General features: G+C 41.9%; 1 protein-coding gene across 1 annotated transcript in view; it reads left to right on the forward strand.

The window, feature by feature from the left end:
• Nucleotides 1-6,692: 6,692 nt before the first annotated feature.
• The window catches only part of ST6GAL2 (ST6 beta-galactoside alpha-2,6-sialyltransferase 2), a 250,739-nt gene continuing 234,761 nt past the window's right edge, over nucleotides 6,693-22,670 (forward strand). The window contains exon 1 of the mRNA XM_073351066.1: nucleotides 6,693-6,799. The gene's annotated coding sequence lies outside the window, so the exon portion shown is untranslated. The remainder of the gene's footprint in view (nucleotides 6,800-22,670) is intronic.

Below are 22,670 nucleotides of genomic sequence, written 5' to 3' on the forward strand. Positions count from 1 at the left end.
GTCATTGGTGGTTGCCGTGTTGTTGTTGTTGTAGGGACAGCATTGAAATACATGCATCGTTTAAAAAAAGGAAGAAGGAGAATCCGGGGAACTACAGACTGGTCAGCTGCACCTCAGTCCTTGAAAAAATTATGGAGCAGGTCATCAAGGAATCCATTTTGAACTACTTGGAAGAGAGGAAGGTGATCAGGAACAGTCAACATGGATTCACCAAGGGCAAATCATGCCTGACCAACCTGATTGCCTTCTATGATGAGATAACTGGCTCTGTGGATGAGGGGAAAGCAGTGGACACGATATATCTTGATTTTAGCAAAGCTTTTGATATGATATCCCACAGTATTCTTGCCAGCAAGTTAAAAAAGTATGGATTGGATTAATGGACTATAAGGTGGATAGAAAACTGGCTAGATCATTGGTTTCAACAGGTAGTGATCAACGGCTCGATGTCTAGTTGGTAGCCGGTATCAAGTGGAGTGCCCCAGGGGTCTGTCCTAGTCTTCTTCAACATCTTCTTTAATGATCTTTGATGGGATGGATCGCACCCTCAGCAAGTTCACAGGTGACACTAAACTGTGGGGAGAGGTAGACATGCTGGAGGGTAGGGATGAGTCCAGAGTGACCTAGACAAATTGGAGGATTGGGCCAAAAGAAATCTGATGAGGTTCAACAAGGACAAGTGCAGAGTCTTGCACTTAGGATGGAAGAATCCCATGTACTGCTACAGGCTGGGGACCAACTGGCTAAGCAGCAGTTCTGCAGAAAAGGATCTGGGGATTACAGTGGACGAGAAGCTGGATATGAGTCAAGAGTCCCCTTGTTGCCCAGAAGGCTAACGGCATATTGGGCTGCATTAGTAGAATTGCCAGCAGATCGAGGGAAGTGATTATTCCCTCTATTCGGCATTGGTGAGGCCACATCCGGAGTATTGAGTCCAGTTTTAGGCCTCCCACTGTAGAAAGGATGTGGACAAATTGGAGAGAGTCCAGCGGAGGGCAATGAAAATTATTGTGGGGCTGGGGCACATGACTTACGAGGAGAGGCTGAGGGAAGTGGGCTTGATTCTTCTGCAGAAGAGAAGAGTGAGGAGGGATTTGACAGCAGCCTTCAACTACCTGAAGTGGGGTTCCAAAGAGGATGGAGCTTGGCTGTTCTCAGTGGTGGCAGATGACAGAACAAGGAGCAATGGTCTCAAGTTGCAGTGGGGGAGGTCTAGGTTGAATATTACTATTCCACTAGGAGTGTGGTGAAACACTGGAATGGGTTACCTAGGGAGGTGGTGGAATCTCCATCCTTAGAGGTTTTTAAGGCCCAGCTTGACAAAGCCCTGGCTGGGATGATTTAGTTGGGGATTGGTCCTGCTTTGAGCAGGGGGTTGGACTAGATGACATCCTGAGGTCCCTTCCAACCCTGATATTCTATGATTCTAAGACAGTCAATTGGAATACCGCCTGGGACAGTTGGTACAGAGACTTTGGTATGCAAATCACCCCAGAAGGAGGAAACTACAGTGACCTGGTTGGAGGGCCAAGCCATGAAGAGAGAGCAGTTGAGTCCCGAGAGAGAGATGGAATGAGCACCTGCAGGGCGGGGTGTGAGACTGACAGAGCTAATCCTCAGATGCAGCCACAAGGAAGTACTCCAGTGGTGAGTTCAGTACCCCATGACAACCCTCCTCCTCCTCCTTTACCTGCCAGTTGACTTTGACAGTCATGCACGTTCTTTTCTTTAAGTCTTCCCTTGGCTCCGTTCTCTTCCGGTTCACTTCCGGCCTCTCTAATTGTTCCTTCAGTGCACCCTTTGGAGGATCCTCCCCATCCCTTCCTCCAGCTTTCTGTGGAAGCTCTACGGGCTCTGTCCTTGCTCTGTATGTTACACCTAATCTCCAAAGGGTTAACTAGAACTGGCCCTAGGAAAGGGAAAACCCACAAGGTCGGATAGTCTTCAAATGCATTCTTACCATCTCCACGTTGTTGCTAGAAGGGTCCTTCACTCTGTGGAGAAATAGTCTTAGTAGACATTTGAAAAGAAAAACACTCACTTTATTTAGCCTAATAACCTTTTCTGGGAATGTGGTTTTGCCATTAGTAGTGCATTAGTGCTAACTTATGAGTCAAAAACTGATGTTTACCAGAGGCGGCTCTTGTGCTTTGGAAAAAAGACCTGTTTGGGCACCAATTGCAAAATACCAATGCACCAAAATATGATTCTGAAAACCCTGAGTTCATCATGATGGGATACTCTGTCTTGAAGTTACAAAAGCCACAAGTCCATATTTATAGATAGAGGGCTCTGTGTGTCAGAGATCTATCTTTTAATACACTACTCTGCATTTGACAGCACTAGCTGTATTAGTTTTGCACTGTGAGCCAGATTCTGTTCCTATTTGCATAGGGGTAAAACTGGAGTAACTCCACTGTCAGGTTTATGTATGTGTAAATAAGAACACAATCCGCCCATGGTCTTTTTAAATGTAGTACGAAGAAAAGCACCCTGCCATAAATCAGTTATATAAATTCATCTGTGTTGTACATTGAAAGCCACATGCTTTTTTTAAATATACAGTTGGACGTGTGCGGCAATGAAAAATTATTAAAGACCAGACTTTGTTCGGTCTCCTGCATAGCTGTGCAAGACTGGAGAGTCTTGTGATGAGAGGGGGAAATGTGTCAGGATCACAACAAGGGCAGTTGGGACCAGGGGTCAAAGCTGGAGCAAACCTGAGACTGACAGTAGTGGAGGAGTTTAGGCCTGAGTCGATGCCAAAGGTTGAGTCCCAGTCAGGTTTCAGGGTCTGGGTCAGGAGGCAAAGTCCAAGTCAAGGTCAAAGACAGGAGTTTCTGAGCAGAAATGATCATGGCAGCTACAGAAGATCCACACTGTTGCTTGGATGCTTCCTGAAATGCCTCTTGGGTTTATATAGGGTGGGGAGCAAATCAGGAACCATGAAGCTGCTGCCTGTCAGACTCCTTGAGGGGGGACTTCCCATGGTGTGTCTCCACAGCAGGCTGTGGGGCCATGGACCACAAGCTGGTTACAGCTGCTGCTTGGTGGCAGTAGGGAGATGATGGCAGCTCTACAGGCCTGGGTTCTAGGGCTGTAGGGGTCTAACATTGTTTTTAAAAATCAACTTAGTCTAATTTGGGACCACATGCTGTAATTTTATGGCTATTACATAGTATCACTATAGGGCAGAATTAAAGTTGTTTGGGTACCTTAGTTGTGCCTTTCCATACTTTAACGCATTTTGATATTTTTAATTGTAACCTCATCTTTGAATTTTTGGTGGTGAGATAATTTCAACATCCCTCTAAGGTGTTACATTCTCAAAATGTACTCTCAACATTAACTCCATGTCAACAGAGTGGTTTTTGTTTGTTTTTGTCCAGGAGTAATATCAGGAGTAACAAATAATCTGCTTCTCAGGATAACCTCCCCTGCTAATGAATCACCTGCACAGTGGTTCGGTTTGAGGGGAAATGGTATAAATGGACAGGTAATGAGAACTAGTGAGTGATAGTACTGATCAGTATACAAGTTCCAGCTGGGCTGATCGCCAGTCATCTGCTCTCTTCACAGGTCACCAGGTGCTTTCTTGTTTGGAGGTACCACAATACTGTAGAGATCTCCACATGCCCTTCATACCAATTCTAGAAGCTTTAAGATTTGCTACATTTTTTGCATTTTCAGGTAGTGAGATTTCATTTTGGCAACATCATATGATATGAAATTCACAGTTCATAATTGTGGAGCATTTTTATTTACTTACCTTCTCAAGGTAACTGAATAATGTACTACATGTAACCTCTCTGCATCTTCACTCGGAACACAAAAAGGATGATATACCAGTGACCTCCTCTAACATATTAATTATGATTTTCATTTTAGAGGTTTTTGTAAACACTTTTCTTTGCACATCCCCGACAAAGTGGGAATCATTCTTCAAGAGCCTGCATATACAGGAGATCAATAGCTTTAATAATATATATTGAATTTTTAAATTTAGGTATTAACAGGTGAGCCAAAGAAATTTGTTTATATCAATGAAGTATGACCAACTGAATACACATCAGGAAAATGGCCCTACGGGCAGAGATTTTTGCATAGTAAAATTAGATTCACAGCTCACAGGTAACTTGTTAGTTCTTTCAAAGTTGTGCAATAATTTATGGGAGATCTCTCTGCAGCCCCTTCACTTATACCTCACACAGCCATTTTAGAGTAAGCTGCATTTTTTCACATGCTATACCACTGAAGAGATTGAGTTCATATATTCCCAAAAGAGCTAAGCCCCTGTGCTCTTTCTAAAGACAATGAAAGTTTCTTCTTCCTCTTTGTTTTCTGTTCCTTCCATGAGGCACTACATGAATACCTCAGGAAGGAGAAGTAGCTGGAGGGATAGAAAGTTCATTTTCAAACAGGAAAAGATGTCAAATATCAGCCATTCAAGCCGGTCAGATTTAATTTTATAAACAAGTGATATGAGAGTGTCTGGCATTGGCCTTTTTTTTCCCCCTCATGATATTGCTTGACAAGTTCCATGAGGGGTGGATCTTACTGAGACAGCCATTCATTGCTCTTCACCTACCTGTGGCCCACCAGGTCCCTCCAGTGTGGTAATGTGTTCAGAGTCCAGCCATGCTGTGTTAGCATTGTGAGGGGCATCTGCAGAAGCCTATGAGGAGCTGGGAACTTTCCCTGAGGGTCTTTGACATGGTGTGGTGTGGCAGAACTACTCCCTTCTGATCTTAGGGGCAGTCCTGCTGACCCTTCAAGCCATCAGCCTTTGGTTGGCCTATGAGACTGAGCACTGAGCCTTAAGAAATGTAGCATATGATTCACAAGGGCAGGTTTCCATGCAGCAAATAGTGTATAGAGAATTCCATCAGATGTAACTATTCTAGGTATTATCTCCATTCTGTAGTTGGGAGGAAAACTCAGGCATAGAAGTTAAGGCCTACATTTTCAACACTGTCAGCTAATTTTGGGTGTCTACCCTATTCAATCCCCAATTGGAGGCCCCTTTTGAAAATATGGCCCTAAGTTCAAGGTCATTCAGGGAGTTCTGTCACCTGCTTTAAAAACAAGGCCATTCCTCCTCTTGCGTACAGCATAGGAATACTGAATGTGGGGAACTCATATTTATTCCAGGCCCAGCCAACCGTAGGAGTGGGTCAAAACACTGATATAGCCTCTTGCTGCCCAGTTTACCTTTCATGATCTCCCAATAAAGCCAGTGAAGCTGCTGAAGTATTTGTCTTTTGTGGAAAGTAATTAAATACCAGATTAATGCTTTAGAGATTAACATGAGCTTACAGCTGTGTGGGGAAAAAATTTCATTCTCCAATGATTAGCTAGCTGAATAAAAGTGTCGGGGAGATTTTCAGAAATAGGGCTTTAAACTGTTTTAGATAGAACTATCAATATAGGAGTCTCTCTGTAGTGACTTATTTCAATAGGCTTTTGTTAATTATTTTCTCTCTCCTTTTCTTCCCATTTCCATCTTTATTACAAAGTTACTTCTAACAATATCATCCACTTGTACCAAGCAGCAGTCCTTGAAAGTATCCTCACACAAGGGTCCTGCAATGTAATGCTGGCTGTTTTGAGAGCCCGATGGGGGAAAGTTGCATTAATATGTCCAACTTTTTTTTTTTCATCACCAGGTGGCATCTGTCCCAACAATGACCCTATATTATAGTGTGCCAAGGTGCCAAAAGCTATTATTCGCTAAAGAACAGATATTACTAAATTAAAGGAAATCAATGACTTTTTTGTGTGGGTGACACAGACACATGCTTTCTTATTTTACTTATGGTCAGGACAGTTTCATCTGCTTTCTATCTAAGGTGACACCACATATAACAAAGACTATTTTTTAAAGCTACAGAGAAAGTGAATTATTTAATAAAGAAAGGATCTGTGTAGGAGATTTAACTTTCTTTAATCCCTCAAATCTCCTTGCCAAATACGATAACATTCTGAAATTGCTTGACACTTTTTACTCAACATGTCTTAGGGACAAGTAGCCAACACCTATATCAGACATATTAGGCATGTATTAGATACCTAACCTACCTATCTGAGCATTATTTATTTATTTTCCTTCTTCAAAATTCTTTCAAGTGCCTCAAGTCTATTACAAATCTTCATGTTAATTCACACGTCATTGTTGTTTTCCCCATGGTGCGTATGTTGAAAAAGGCATTGATATATATTTACTAAACCATTACCTCCCTAACTGGTGAATTTATTAGAGCAGATGCTTTCTTACATAAATACTGTCATTAAATGCATGAGACTGTTGATCTAAGGCCCTTTGCTGAGAGGCTGCTTCGATTATAAAGAGCAGAGATGGTTCTCATTCAACTGCAAACTAGACTGAATTTCACAATGAAACTTTCATCATAAAAAAAGAAAAATAACCTCACTGTAATACATCAGTGACTTTATTTCCAAGAAAGAGATTTTTTTTTCCAATTTAAAAAAAAAAGTTAAAGAGCAGGCTTCCTGGGAAGAGACTGCTTTTTAAAGAAACCACCCTGCTACAGGGAACACTTGCCTCTGTAATTTGTAGAAAGGAGCTCTCTTAATTATGCTCAGTTTATTGCATCTCTCTCTCTCTCTCGCTCACTCTCTGCGCCTGTCTGTGTATATGCAGAGGGCTAGAGAAAGCTGGCTGCACTACCTGAATAGCTCTTGAAAGAGTGAGACTTCTCAGCTCCTGCTTCATTACTGGGTAGCAGCTATTCCAGTGTGTAAGAGAGCCTAACTGCATTCTCCCCTCGAAAACCCTTTGGTAAGTCTCCTATGCTGACAGAGCTGCAGATTAACTCAGCAAAGGAAGAGGGTGGGGGAAGAGCTTGTGCGCTGTATGAGATCAATTAGAGTTGAAAGATTTTTTTTTTTAATGTGTTAAATCTTTTTCTGTATCATTGCAATGCAAAAAATTGTGTGGAGTGTACTATGTGCTCAAGAGCAACGTTAAGTAAATTAAGGAGTGCTTAAAACTGAGCTGAAAAAATGACTAGAGATGAGATTGGTAATGCTTCTTAGAACTGCAAGATGATTCTTTTATCCTTCACTTTTTGTCTGTTTATTGTACTGGATGTGTTAAAAGGCTCAGAGTAACAAAATTAGTTTTCTTGCTGGTGGATGGCTTTGGAAATGTAGAACTTTTAACAGAACAGGGATGACAGCTAATGATACAAAGGAGAAGTGTGTGTGTGGGGGGGGGGAGGTTGTTATTTGCATGCACATTATTTTACCTGCTTCTGTTGCTTACCATGCAGATTTACTATGCTCAAGAAAAGTCTAAAGAACTAAGGAATGCACATCTACTGCTCAAATCGCTGATGTGTATGCTTGTTAAGTATGCTTGTCACATGTTTTATTAGTCATCTGGCTGATAAGTGGTGCTGTCCCAGTCATTCACTTCTCTCTCTCTCTCTCTCTCTCTCTCTCTCTCTCTCTCTCTTATATATATATATATATATATATATATATATATATATATATATATATATATACACACACACACACAGACATGCATTTTTATTTACCTTGACAGCATGGATCAAGTGCATTAGACTCAAGAGGAAATGATAGCACCTAGCTGAAAGGTCAGGTCATGGCTCTCCTGCCCTAGCAGAACAAAGATAATGTGAATGCTAGATTTGAATTGTGCAGTTATTACAGCTTTCCAGGAAACTCAAGGCTTGAACAATTTGATTCAGAAGGTGTTAACAAGCTGCACTGGCAATGGACTAGAGGCTGTTGGTTAAATATAGGAAATAAAAGAAGGATTGGCTCCTAACTGAATCCAAGTTTACTTCCCTTACAAATAAATCCAATCTAGCTGCATCAGTATCAGGACATGGTGCTGTGGACTCATCAGTTACTGTCAGTCCAGTCCAGATCTCTGTTGGATACAGCTGTGCATTGGATCATATAGATGACACTGCTGTATTTATAACTGTCAGGAGGGCTGTTCCTTATAGCTAAAAAATATACAGTGATAATTTTAGACTCCTGCTGTGTGTCCTAGTCATCATTTTCTCTGTCCCTGAACAAACACGATAGATCTAAGGATTAGGTTTTAGGTCTACAATGGTTACTTTCAAGTCACTGTGGGTATATTCACTTTCCCTGTTCAGGGCAAAAGGGACCATATTGATTTTTTTTTTCCAGGTGACTTTATCTGTAGTGTTTAAGGAGCAACTTTTATAAGCTAGTGTAAGAACACAGCTCAGCTCACTGGCAAAGTACAAAATAAGCACTGCTTCCTCACGCTCAGTAATTTCACATTAGATTGATGGAGGAATCATTCTGAAGGGTACAGGCTGACAGACTGAGCTAGGGAGTTGATAAGTGAGCTTGTATAACTAGTAGCTATAGAACTTATAAATAGGACTGCTTCTGTGCCATGTGCTCCAGGTTTGGAGACCCAGCATTACTCTGTCAATAGCCAACTAAATTATTGCTAAAATTGCATCATTGCCAAGGATATTTAGTGCATTAAATGTACTACAGGGGAGCAATAGATAGGGTAAAAGAAATGGGAAGCAGAGTCCATTTTTTCTTGCATTTACATCTAAGTTCCATCACTGCTGAATACAATTACGCAGTGCGTTTTTGAAGGGTTTTTTGCTTTTGTGGGCCAGCTTTATCTACATGTATGAGAGTAAAATTACAGTAATGACAAAGAATTTCAGCACAAAGGGAATTAGGGGCCGTAGAGGACTAGGGAGCCCTAGCTACTGGTACATCTGGTTCTGAGTATTGAATTCATACTTGAGCTTCTTCCTGTTAACCAGGTGATTTTGCTGTTGGCCCTTTTGCCATGTAACAATGAGCACGAATCTCAAACCAACCTCACAGAAAATAGGTTTGTGGAAAAAACTCTCATTTTCTGGGGCCAGATTTAATTCCTTTATGCCTGCAGAGCAGACTCAGACTCTGTGAGCAGTTCCCAATGATTTCTGTATTATTCCTTGTAGAGTAAAGTGCTACTCAGCACTGGTGAGGGTAGCAGAATTGGGCCTTGGGTGATACAGAAGTTCTGTATTAACCACAGGATGTGTCTTTACAGGTCAGATTGTGGCTCATCCTTGCATGAGTGCTGGGGCAAAGTGCTCAAAGAGTCTTACCCCACCTCCATCCTTGCACAAGTGACGCTCCCTCCATGTGATTTGGTATTTCACATTGCCCCAAAGGGAGTGGGAAGAGGCAGGCCAAAAGTGATGTTATGGTGTCATGCCTTCTCACACAGTGGGCTAGGTATGCCTGAGAAACTGGTGTAGCCATCCTAAAGGCTGATACATTCTCTGCACCCACACACCTGTGTGTTAGGTAGGCTAGGGAAGGGATGGATAGCGCACACTGCCTCCAATGCAGAGCTATGCCTAATTCTCACATTTTGTCCCATGTTATAAGAGATGGTCAAAAAACCTGTAAAGCACGTGTGGGTTCAATCAAAAATCACATTTTGGGGGGGGGGGCAATTATCAATAAACGTAAACTTGGAAAATTTTGTCCTGCTCTCAAGGTAACACAAAGTAAATGTGAATTCCATCCTAGGTAAAGGTTTAACCAATCCACCAAGCATAGAACAGGGATATTCCCCAGCAACATTCAAAATTGGACATTTTTCTAAAAGATACACTCTAGGAATCATTGTGGAGAAGTTCTATGGCCTATGCTATGCAGGAGGTCAGACTAGATGATCACAGTGGTCCCTTCTGGCCTTAGAATCTCTGAATGCCAAGCACCTCCTAGGTTACTAATATGAGCCTTTGTCCTATAAAGTTTAATGCTATACAGAATCTTCAGACACAGCCACAGAGATTTCAACATACCTCCAAGCCAACATGGGTTTTCATCAAAAATTTCCTCTGTTGCTCCTTCAGCTTGAAATGCCCCTCCTCCCTCTCATCCTCATCAAAGATTACAATTCATGAAGCAGAAAATGCCAGATGTTCAAGCACTGGCAAAGAGCTCCTCTAAATTGTTTCTAGTTTTTCACACATCTATATGACAGATTTTCATTACTCCCCTCTGTTTTTATATATTGAATCTATCAAAGCATTTCAGTACCCATCACTTAGCTATCATAAGGGTGCTCATCACAACTCCTAGTGGACAACTTAATTCATTTTAAGATAGGGCTTGACAAATTTATGAGTGGGATTGTATGATGGGGTTGCTTGTCAGGAGGTGCATCACTCATCAGCCTTGGATAGTTTCTTCCAGTTCATGGCTAAAATCTCAAACTGCAGGGCTTCAGCCAGTCACCTGCAGGGATCAGGAAGGGAATGTTTCCTCCATTGTCTTCTGGGTTTGTGGGGGCTGTTTAATTGTTGGTTTTCTTTTTTCTTCTTCCTTTTTCTGAATCGTCAGGGACAGCCATAGTTGACGATGGGCAACTGGGCGAGGTGGGCCAGTGCTCTGAGCATTCTCTCATAGACTTCAAAGTCAGAAGGGACCATCATGATCATCTAGTTTGACCTCCTGCACATCACAGGCCACAGAATCTCACCTCTTCACTCCTGTAATAGGCCCATAACTTCTGGTTGAGTTACTGACGTCCTCAAATCTTGATTTAAAGACTTCAAATTAGAGACTCCACCCTTTACTCTAGTTTACACCAGAAAGTGACCCATGCCTGTAGCATTTTGTACCTCAAAGCAGCACCCTGGAAAAAATATTCACCCTGTCATATAATTATGATATATTTCATACATAGCACGCCATGTAAGATACCATATGAAAGGTCATGATCTGCTGAAATCCATTATTCTGTCCAAATATGTATATCATTACTGTGTATGAAGTTATGAGATTTTGCTGTATGGTTGTTACTGAAATATGTTGTAAGTTAGAGAGTTTCTACTGCTAGGTGGTGATCTACTCCCAGGAGGGTGTTAAGTGACCATTAATTAACAGGGGAGTTGTAATCAAGGGATTTACAATGCTGTAAGAGGGCTGCATAAGCATCATACAATAGGGGATTGCTCAACTCTGTAACTTAGCAAAGCCCACCAGGATATGTCTGCGTTAGTGTTTTCCAGGCACATGGACTGAGGATATAAAATAGGGGACAGTGGCATTATGCTTTTACCTTTCTCCTCCCCCACCTTTGCTGGAAGCAACGAGAACACTGGAGGACAAAGACTTGAACTGAGGAGACTGGTCCCAGGCTTAAAGAGAAAGCCCATGTATTAAGAACTATAATCTAACTGCAATGTCCAGTGGGGTGAGAAATTGCTTGACCCACATATTGCCTAGTCTAATAAAGTTTAAGACTTAGACTGTCCACTTACCTTTTATATTCTTTGGTAACTATCTCTGACCTTTTGTGCCTACCACTTACAATCACTTAAAATCTATCTTTCTATAGCTAATAAATCTGTTTTATATTTTACCTAAAACAGTGTGTTTTGCTTGAAGTGCTTGGGATATTGCAGCTCAGTTTACAAAGGCTTGTGTGTGTCCTCTCTACATCAAGGGAGGGGCAGACTGGGTAATGAACTTACAATGGCCAGGCTGATGATCAATGCAAGATGGTATATTTTGGGGGTGCAAGGCTGGAGGCTGGGGAGATTTGCTGGTGCCTTTCTCTGTATGATTCATGAGTGGCTCAGGGAGCACTTACGTAATTTAGCTGGGTGTGGGGCTCCACATGCTGTTGTACTAAGTGAGTTTGGAGGGGTTTGCTGTTTGTCACTAGCAAAGCATTGTGAGAGACAACCCAGGCTGGAGAGTTAAGGGGGCACAGCAATACCCCAGTTCTAAGCTGTAGCCCAGAGATCCTGTCACAGTGCCCCATGCTGCAGTGGAAGGTGGGAGTCTCTGCCAATCTGACTTGGGGAAAAATTCCTTCCCAACCCTAAATATGAAGATACATTAGAGTTGAGCATGTGGGTGAGACCCACCAGTCAGACAGCTGGGTAAGAGTTCTCTGTAGCAACTCAGATCCCTTCCCCTGCTAGTGTCCCATCTTTAGCTGTTGGAGATATTTGCTGTTAGCAGTTCCAGGAGGGCCATATGCCATTGTGGAAAACCTAATTGCACCAGAAACTTATGAAGCTCAGTTGCTCCCTCAGGTACTTGGCTGGCTTGATCTTGCTTGCATGCTCAGGGTCTAACTGACTGCCATATGTGGGGTAAGGAAGGAATTCCCAGACCTTAAGGTTTTTGCCTTCCTCTGCAGCATGAGGTGTGGACCACTTGCCAGGATTATCTGGGCACTTAATCAACTCCCTCCCATTGCAGGGGCCTTAGGCATTGGTGCACCCCAGTCCCTCCAGTTCTCTGCCTGTGACACATAAGCGTTTAGTCCCCAGAGGGCTGTAATACTATGATCTAATTCCAGTTTTTGGGTTTAGTTGGTGGTGCCTGGGGGTGTTAGTGGCCTGTGATTTACAGGAACCCAGACTAGATGATCTGGTGGTCCCTTCTGGCCTTAAACTCTATGAGTCTATGACTATGACAAGCACCTGTTTTCAAAAAGGTATTCATAGTGTGGGGTGACTTTTGTGTGTTGTGACTATACTCGGAAAAATCCTGATGGATGCATCATAAATGCATAGGGTATGTTGGATTAGAAACAGTTTCCAACATATTTTCACTTTACATATTCTGCAAAGAGAGAAGCTCAGTGTGTTATCTGTGGCAGGGTTTGCCAGGGCTGAGCCCAGGCACCTCTGGGCTTGGCAGTTCGTAGATTCGTCACTTCTGGGCTTGCTGCATCAGTTATGAATGCAAAGAAAATTGCTTTGAGCCCCGGCAACTCTTTCATTACAAATTAAGCATTGGAGAAGCTGTATCGGGAACATTTTAGAACACAGCGCAGGGCATATATGCACTCATTATCCCAGAGAACAAGACACCCCTGCTCCAAAATACAGAAACAAAAAATGAGACCTGCACCAGGAAACAACAGTATAGTGGCTCTGCACATTCCCTTAACCACAGCTTTGTAATCCCAGCTTTAAGCAGGTGAAGCTCACTTACTTCAAAATAAATTAAAATAGGAATAAGATGCATTATTAGGTTTCAAAGAGCACAACCAGCGCTAAAAGACTAGAAGCCAGAGTCTGTCATCCTTTTTTTATCCAGAAAAATCTCAGTGACTTCAGTTGGAGTTTTCAGTGGGAAACTATGGCAAGATACATCCCCAGGACTAGAACAGATGCTTGTAAAGCAGCTTCTTTCAATTATGAAAACAAAGTTAAAGCATTGTAGCATATGCTGTGTTGATTCATGTCTTACAAAATATCATTCTATGTAGATATATTTGGTAAATGCAATAAGAAAGCTGGTGTTACCTTTGAAAAATGTGTTTGACTGCAGCATTAGCCACTTCCATATCATACTTGACAAACACTCAGATGCAATATGGTTTAATACAATGCCATAGAACTTAGGGAGTTGACACAGAGGAATGCCATTCCCATCTTTTTTCTGAATGTATTAAAATGCTATTTGCAAATGTAAAACACTGGTAAACAATTCCGTTTATGGGAGTCTGACCCTGCAGGTGCAGTTCCTAGTGTTTACAACATAAAAAAGCAGTGCTATCCCCCATCTTCAAAACGGAGATAAAACTTCTTTTGTCCCACTCTTTATCTGTGTTGTTTACTCATACTGTAAACTCTTTGGGGAAGAGACTGTCTCCTAGATGAATGCACAGTACCTAACATATGCAGTCCCTGATCTTGGTTGAGGCCTGCAGGTGCTACGGTATAGAGATAATATGTTCTACACATGACAGTAATGGACATCCTTGGCAGTCTCAGCCAATGGCTTAATGATGCCAATGACCTTCAGAAGTGGTCCTTCCAGGACACTGAGCAGAGGAATACATCTGTTACAGGTGTTATTGCCCATGTTGTACCTGTTCAGTGGTCAAAGAGGGCTTCAGTCTCCACACCTATTCATTTGACACCTTTTACAAGTAAAAAAATACACACACACACACACACACACGTAAAGACCAATAATAGCAATTCTGGAATCTAAGAGTTTGGAAATGTATGCGATGATGATATTGATGATGCCTGAGGAATACAGATTTCTTTGACAGTTATATTGGCTCTGCAGAAGTGACAATATTAAAAACTTGTTTTTGACAGTTAACTAAGCAGATGTAAGTCAGAAATCACAGGTGGAGCAGATATGTCTACTCACCCCGTCCTGGAGCTCAAATTCTGTTCTTGCTCCTCTTTAATCTTTCTACAGATATTACACTTGCAAACAGTGCCTTGCGTCTATGGTGATCTGCAAACCCTCTGATAGATCTCCAGGGAAATAGTTTTACTGGTTGCTTCTCTCCTGCTCATGGCTTTCAGATTCAAATGTCATCCACCCCTCCCCAAAATGACAGAATACAGTTAGCCACCTTTAGAGAATTAAACAGTCATTTGGTGGTGACTTCTCTCAGCAATGAAGAGAGAACTTATTTATTGATTGAATTCCTTATAGCCATTACCTGCACTTTCTGAAGTAAAGTTTACAGAATCAGCTGTTCATGTCAGCAAACAGCAGTGCTTACTTAGAATTTGCAAAGAGGTCCAATGTTATATTTAAAAATAAAAAATGGAAAACTGATTTCTGTATGAGAACAGCATGCAATGCAGACAAGCATTCATGCTCTGCTTTATTTATTGGAAAGCACCATTGTATTACACTTCTAAAGCAACTCCAGACCATGACACATATGTGAATTACTGCCTCACTCTCATTACAGAGCTCCCTGGAATCCTTTTGGGCACATTTTTCAAGTTGAATATCCTGCTGTTGTACATTTCTAAGGCAGGCGCACAGTGCTCCTCTCCTTCGGCTGACTGCCACCTTTTTAGTTTGTCATCCCTTGAGGTGATTTGTAATAAAAGCAAACTAAAAAGACAAAAATAAGGACAATCAGATGTTTTTCTGAGATTTGATTCCATTGTGTATGGTTTGGGACTCGAACAGAACAAAACCAAGATCTGCTCCAGGGTACAGTGAGGGGACTTATCCCATTCATTTAATTGTTGCCAGTAGCACCTCAGTTCTATAATGTGTTCAATTTTTGGAACATTGCTGCTTGCAGATAAGGACAATGGCTATAACGATTGTCTATTTAAGTTAGAAAATCTGTGTACCACAAGCATAAATCAGATAAACTACACTTGATTATCTACAATGATTTCCTCATGCCTCCAATAGTTCAGTTTATGGCATGTGCTGCAGAGAACTGAGCTACTGGGGGCATGAGGTTTACTTTTTCCTAACAAATGACTATCCTACCCAGATACATATATTCTTCTGAGTAAAGGCCCTTACATCTCAACCACAAGCAATGTGTGGTGTTGTATGTTAATTATTAGAGAGGAGGCAGAATTGCAAAGTTCTACTCTGGATCTGATCTTACCCAAAGTTTGGGGATGTTCAGTGCTAGTATGTTGGAGTTAAGAATTTCTTGAATAAACGCATATAGAGCTGTATCTGTACATACCCACTGTCAGCTGTGCCTCACAGCAATTCTCACACAAACTCAGGACATCTGCATCTGACTCCGACACTGTCATGTTTTATTTTTTAAAAGTATGAATTGAAAGTATATCAGAGTAAATGGCTCCAGATCATAGAACCACTGCCTTGTGAAGTCTGTTCAAATCAGTGACATGCAAAGGACAATCACAGCTTCAGTTATTTTCTACTAAGTTTTGATTCCACTACGGAAGGGTCAGACTAAATCAAAACACTATTTACAACAGGATCCTTTCTTTTCAGCGCTACTGTTATTAAAGGCCTTTGGTCTGTCTTAATAAGAGAGAAACTGCTCACATGACTTACTTAAGGAGATACATGTGACACACAATTTGGACTCTTGAGTACAGTAATTTAAACAAGTAAGCTGCATTCCTTGCCTCTCTCATTTAAGATCTGTGGACTCAGTAATCGTCCATCTGGATTATGAACCTAAACTGGGTCACTTTACAGTTATGTGACGGGGAGGGAGATTCATCATAGACTGAGCATAGCAGGGTGAAAATAGTCGTTTGCTCATTTTTTCCAGTTGGACAAAAAAATGGCACTGGGCAACAGCAACTTATGGGGTCCTCAGTTGCTCTCTGGTGACAGTGGGGTTTTTGGTTTCTCACTAAGATCTAGCAATCTCTTTGGTTTTAACATAGCAGTCACCTAGAATGAAGATCACACATTCACACACACAATGCACAGTCACCCCCACTCCTCTGTGTAAAATATTCGCATACAAATATTTTAAGTATAGTAATAGCATAAGAGGTGCCATATGAGCTCAATCAGTGGTCCATCAAATCCAGCATCTTGCACAGTTTGAAGCAGCTGTGATTTTTAATAATGATTTCACAATAAAAAAATATTACTGTGATATTAACTCCCATCACTCAGATTTACAGCACAATGACTTGATAGTTATATAACAACTAATACTTTATGCTTATCTTTTTCAATTCAGTAAATAGTACCATAGAAATGTAGCACGCTTTGAGACCTGAAAAGGGATGGGGCTGGGGGGACTAAAGCTAGCTGAAATTTGGGATTTCTGCTTTTGCAAGAATTTTTGACACTTAAATTTTTCACAAACCAGAAAGCCCCAAAAAACTTCATTTTGGAAACACCAACACATGGTCTTTGATTTAAGGAGTGAGAGACAGAAAGCTGTTCACTAGGAGCCACTCCTGTCCCACTGAAACCAGTGGAAGTTTTGCTGTTGACTTCCAAGGATCAGGGCCTAGTTTTTCAACTTTTTTCTTAAAAAAAAACACTTCCTAGACCAGCAGGTGTTGTCTGAAATTGACATTCTTGTCAGTTTCAAAGCTGCTATTACCTTTTAGTATAATGACACTGTCAAGGTTCCTTCCCTACTCTGAACGCTAGGGTACAGATGTGGGGACCTGCATGAAAACCTCCTAAGCTTACTTTTACCAGCTTAGGTTAAAACTTCCCCAAGGTACAAACTATTTTACCTTTTGCCCTTGGACTTTCGCTGCCACCACCAAACGTCTAACACTGGTTACTGAGAAAGAGTTTGTTTGGAAACGTCTTCCCCCCCCCCCAAATCCTCCCAAATCTTACCCACTTTTTTTCTGGGGAAGGTTTGATAAAAATCCTCACCAATTTGCATAGGTGAACACAGACCCAAACCCTTGGATCTTAAGAACAATGAAAAACATTCAGTTTCTTAAAAGAAGAATTTTAATAGGAGAAAAAGTAAAAAGAATCACCTCTGTAAAATCAGGATGGTAAATACCTTACAGGGTAATTAGATTCAAAACAGAGAGAATCCCTCTAGGCTAAACCTTAAGTTACAAAAAGACACAAAAACAGGAATATCCATTCCATTCAGCACAGCTTATTTTCTCAGCCATTTAAAGAAAACAGAATCTAATGCATATCTAGCTAGATTACTTACTAAGTTCTAAGACTCCATTCCTGTTCTGTCCCCGGCCAAAGCATCACACAGACAGACACAGACCCTTTGTTTCTCCCCCCCCTCCAGCTTTGAAAGTATCTTGTCTCCTTATTGGTCATTGTGGTCAGGTGCCAGCGAGGTTATCCTAGCTTCTTAACCCTTTACAGGTGAAAGGGTTTTTCCTCTGGCCAGGAGGGATTTTAAAGGTGTTTACCCTTCCCTTTATATTTATGACAGACACTGACAAGAATGTCAATTTCAGTCCGTGCTGCTGGGAGCCAGATGGCCAGAGAGCTTGAAAGCTCTGGGTCTCTAGCCCGGTGGCAGTCTGCCTGGTGGGGCTGCCCCAGAGCCACAGATCCTGTAAGCCCAAGTCCCTGGCACAGGGCGATACTCTTGGTGAGGATCCCCAGCAGCCCATCAGGAGAACTGGTAGGGAACCAGGCAGGCTTCCATTGGAACATTAGCAGGGTTGCAGCAGGGTCCCTTCCTGTGATGCAGTGGGAGTTTAGCAAACTCAACTCACTTCTGCAAGAAATTTCAAGTTTGACGAACTGGCACTTACTGACGAAACTCTGTTTCATTGGAAAATTTTCTAGTTAGGCCCATTGGCACAAGTGGGTTCTTAGTCCACGCAGGCCCCAAGACAACCCATCAAAATGACTGGAGGAGCTTCCGGTGATAAGCCTTTTCTGCTGGAACTCTGCAGAGAAGCCACAGCTGCCTGACTCTGCCTGACAGAGCACAGATTTATGGCCTGTGTTTTAACAAGGAGCTCCTACAAACATTCTCTGCCCTCATCAGTGAGAAACTTCTTGGGCCGGGGATCATGTGTTGCAAAGAGGAGTGAGAGACATAGAAAGTTGTTCACCAGGGGCCTGATCCTGTCCCACTGAAATCAATGGAAGTTTTGCTGTTGACTTCAAGGGAAGAAGCATCAGGTCCTAGTTTTTCAACTTTTTCCTGAAACAAAACCATTTTCTTATTACCATAGCCAAGGTAGGAGGCAGAACTACTTAGCCTTTCAGTTACCTTTCTGGTGCCTTACAGACAAAGATAAAGACAAAGCCCCTGGCCTGAACTGCTCACACCCTGGATGATATTAATCCGTGGGGCTGGGCATATTGCCTATTATTAGGCTGCCTAACACTTCCCTTTGTAAAACTCTGAATTCAGGAGGTGGAGGGGGTGGGTGAGTGGGACAGATGTGATGAGGAGTGGTGTGCAGGGGATAAACCTGGAACTGGCTGGGTAAAGAGACTAGGACAAGAAGCTGGAATTAGGTTGTGGGGAGACACTGAGCTTGGATGAGGAGTCCAGGCAGGGAGACTGTGACTGGTAGCCGGTGGGGAAAGGGAACATGGGCAGAAGGAGGGGCAACTAGAGACTAGGATTTTGGAGTGGGGGAGAGAAATGGCTCAGATGAGGAGCTGGGAGGGGGGCAAATGGGACTGGCTGAGCAAGGACACTGGGGACAAATTGCTGGGAAGAACTGGGAACGGCTGAGCAAGGAGAGTGGGAGAGAATGACTAGGACTGGCTGGGCAAGGGGAAGACTTACACAGGCAACCTTAATTCTGTCATTTCCTAACTTTTCAGAGCTTGACTCTGCAACCTTAATGATGTTATTTTAGTGCGTGCGTGTGTGTGTGTGAGAAAGAGAGAGATTCTTTGATATATTGGTATTAAAAACAGTTTTCTTTTTGTGTAACTGAAATGAGGGAAAGGTGTAGAAGTATCTTCCCTTGGAAATAGTAATGAAAATACCTGATGCTAGGTGTAATCTGATCCATTATAAAAGTAAAGGGAGGGGAAATGCTCTTTAGAAGGTATTTTTATGAGTCCTAGACTTAAGTCATCTCTAGAAGGGATGCTTTAGCAGTACCAAGAGAAGGGTGCGGAAGCAGAGGAAGAAAAACATATTGTTTCTCAGATACTTGAAGATACTCAGTTCAAAACCAGGTAAGAGAATCTGTTGAAACAAGTATTTCATAGTGATAAGGAGAGATACAGAATCATGCACAGATCCCCCCCCACACACACCCCCTATAGGAAATGACTAGTGGGGGCAGCTGTTCTCCCTTGTTATGGAAGCCTAATTGTGCCAACTGAAACAGCTTAGTAGATCTTACAGGAGGCTTTAAATTAACCTGCATCCCATCCCTATGCACCCTCTTGTCACTTGGGAGCAGGTTTTCCTGCTGGTAGCTGTCATGTGCGCTCCTCACATAGCCTGCATGTGAGGGTGCACCATTGACTGAACAGTCATGATTTCTTGGGGGGCCTTCTTAGTAACACTGACTGAGTAGCGCTGGATGCCTTTACTGTTTGTTTTTAATTCAGTTAGGATGAGGGTAGAATGTTGGGGCAAGTCAAGTGACCAGTGCTTCAGCTTTGTGAAATGGTGATGAAATTATTTGTTCCTTGGGCATATTTGCACATGGCAAGTTCAGATCTGATTTATACAGCTTCAGCTGAACTTAACAGGATGCCAAGTACACAGGGCCTCTACCAGAGTATTTTAAACATACTGAGCTGAATTGTAGCATTTAAAGAGAGAACTGGTTAAGGAAAGGTGTGAGAAGGCACCACTCCAGGAGGCATCCTGCTTGCAGATGAGAAGTGCAGGCAGCATGTCTTTTGAGAACTTGTGGCCTGATCCAAATACAGGCAAAATTAACATGAGTCTTCCCATTGACCATAATGAGTGTTGACTCAGGCCCTCAGTGAGCACAGCAAGGAGATGCTCTTATACCTTCCTTTTGGAGATATAGAATATGCTAACTCCAGTGCTAAGCCAACACCACCATATAGAAGGCGGGGTCGGGGGGCATACACCTCTTTCTCCTCCACCCCTTGTGAGCTGTCTAGTCACACTGGTGTGCCATGCATCATTATAAGAGTTTACACAAAGTGTAAGGTGATCGATATTCAAGCCCCACAATGGCTGAAGTTCGATGTAACACAGATGCTACAGGAACATTCTTTATGCCAGGAAAACAGTAAGTCCCTAATCAATGACCCGTGCAAAAAAGATTTTTCTTCTGTTCACCCTGAGCAAATTATCAGTTTTCTGTACCAACTATAAAAGAAAGCAGATGTACAGGGATGGATTTAATTAATTAGAGCCTATTACAGTTAACTAAGGAAGATTTAAACTGTTATTTTCATTATGTCTCTAAGTAGGGGACACTTGGTACTGTCCAATGTTTGAAAGATAAGACAGTAATGAGACAGCATCAGAATCAAAAGCAGGTTTTTAAACAATAAGAAAAGGAGTACTTGTGGCACCTTAGAGACTAACCAATTTATTTGAGCATGAGCTTTCGTGAGCTACAGCTCACTTCATCGGATGCATGCCGTGGAAACTGCAGAAGACATTATATATACACAGAGAATATGAAACAATACCTCCTCCCACCCCACTGTCCTGCTGATAATAGCTTATCTAAAGTGATCATCAGGTGGGCCATTTCCAGCACAAATCCAGGTTTTCTCACCCTCCACCCCCCCACACACAAATTCACTCTCCTGCTGGTGATAGCCCATCCAAAGTGACAACTCTTTACACAATGTGCATGATAATCAAGTCTGGCTATTTCCTGCACAAATCCAGGTTTTCTCACATTCCCCCCACCCCCATACACACACTTTGGATGGGCTATCACCAGCAGGAGAGTGAATTTGTGTGGGGGGGTGGAGGGTGAGAAAACCTGGATTTGTGCTGGAAATGGCCCACCTGATGATCACTTTAGATAAGCTATTATCAGCAGGACAGTGGGGTGGGAGGAGGTATTGTTTCATATTCTCTGTGTATATATAATGTCTTCTGCAGTTTCCACGGCATGCATCCGATGAAGTGAGCTGTAGCTCACGAAAGCTCATGCTCAAATAAATTGGTTAGTCTCTAAGGTGCCACAAGTACTCCTTTTCTTTTTGCGAATACCGACTAACATGGCTGTTACTCTGAAACCTGTTTTTAAACAATGTTACAAATAGTTAAGCCAAATGGATTTGAACTCTACAACTCCAATGTACTCCAAGTGCTAAAGTACCAGGATGAATCTGAAGATATTATCCCACTGGGATCAGGAACCAGAAAAGCCCACAAGGTGCTATCAGTTTGAGCCTGGGGAATTTGTATCCCTATAGTAGATGAAAAATCAATCAATTTGGCTTTGCAAGGAAAAGCACATTGTGAGATTTGCGCCTGACAATATAATCTGTGATCTTTTATTTAGAAGATTCATACAGCCTTGAAAGTGCGGGTTTGGCAGATAGCGACAGCATGGTTGTCAAAGGCTCTGTCTTTCTTGGTTATACTTTATGGAAAATTGTGTGGCTGTCCCATAGGTTCAGAAAATGTTAGCATTAGCACTGCTTTTGCAGAACTTCCAGTTTCAGGATAGATGTTTTTATTGCTGGAAAGATGTATGCTCTGGCTCACCATATAAGAATAACAGAGACCTATATGTAAACTTGTGGAGTTAATATAGATAAAGGAATTTAGATTCAAATATTTGAATTTAGATAAAATATTTTAACTCTCTAATTTATTACAGTGCTCTCATGTTGCTAACCCAGGATTGCCCCCTTTGCACGGGATATGAATTGTTTGAAGGAGTTATGCAGTACGATTTACTGTATATTTATAGTAGTACCATTTTTGGTTTTACACTATAAAAAGAGGACAGTAAGGCTGTTTTAGCTATACAATGCAAAACAAGAAGTATGGCCAAGATTTTCAAAAATAGGCTACTAAATGCATATCTCGGCACCTAAATAAGCAATCTGATTTTCAAAAGTGCTAAGCACTAAATGTGGATTTAGGAGCCTAAACATTAGACTCCTATTTTTGAGAAAGTTGGCCTCAGAGCCTACACCAAATGTTCACTTTTACAATATAAATTTTAGGGCTCTAATGTTACAACCCACCTGTACAAAGGAAATGTATGAGGAGTGAGGCTCTAGCCCTCCAACCCTTGAATATTTGTTACTTATGTGAGTAGTCCTATTCAAGTCAATGAAACTGCCGGCATGAGCAAGGACTAGCATGAATAATGTTTCACTGCATCAGGCCTTGGTTTTTCTTTTTGTTTTGTTTTCCTCATCTGTGCTATTTTCAACTAACAGCTACTGCTTATTGTCATCATTAGATAAGAAAAAGATGCCAGGGTTCTTTCTTTGTTTTCTTTTGTTGGGAAGGCATAAATCAATTCCAGCACTTC

The sequence above is a fragment of the Lepidochelys kempii genome, chromosome 1 (assembly GCF_965140265.1).
Source record: "Lepidochelys kempii isolate rLepKem1 chromosome 1, rLepKem1.hap2, whole genome shotgun sequence".
Classification (NCBI taxonomy): Eukaryota; Metazoa; Chordata; order Testudines; family Cheloniidae; genus Lepidochelys; species Lepidochelys kempii.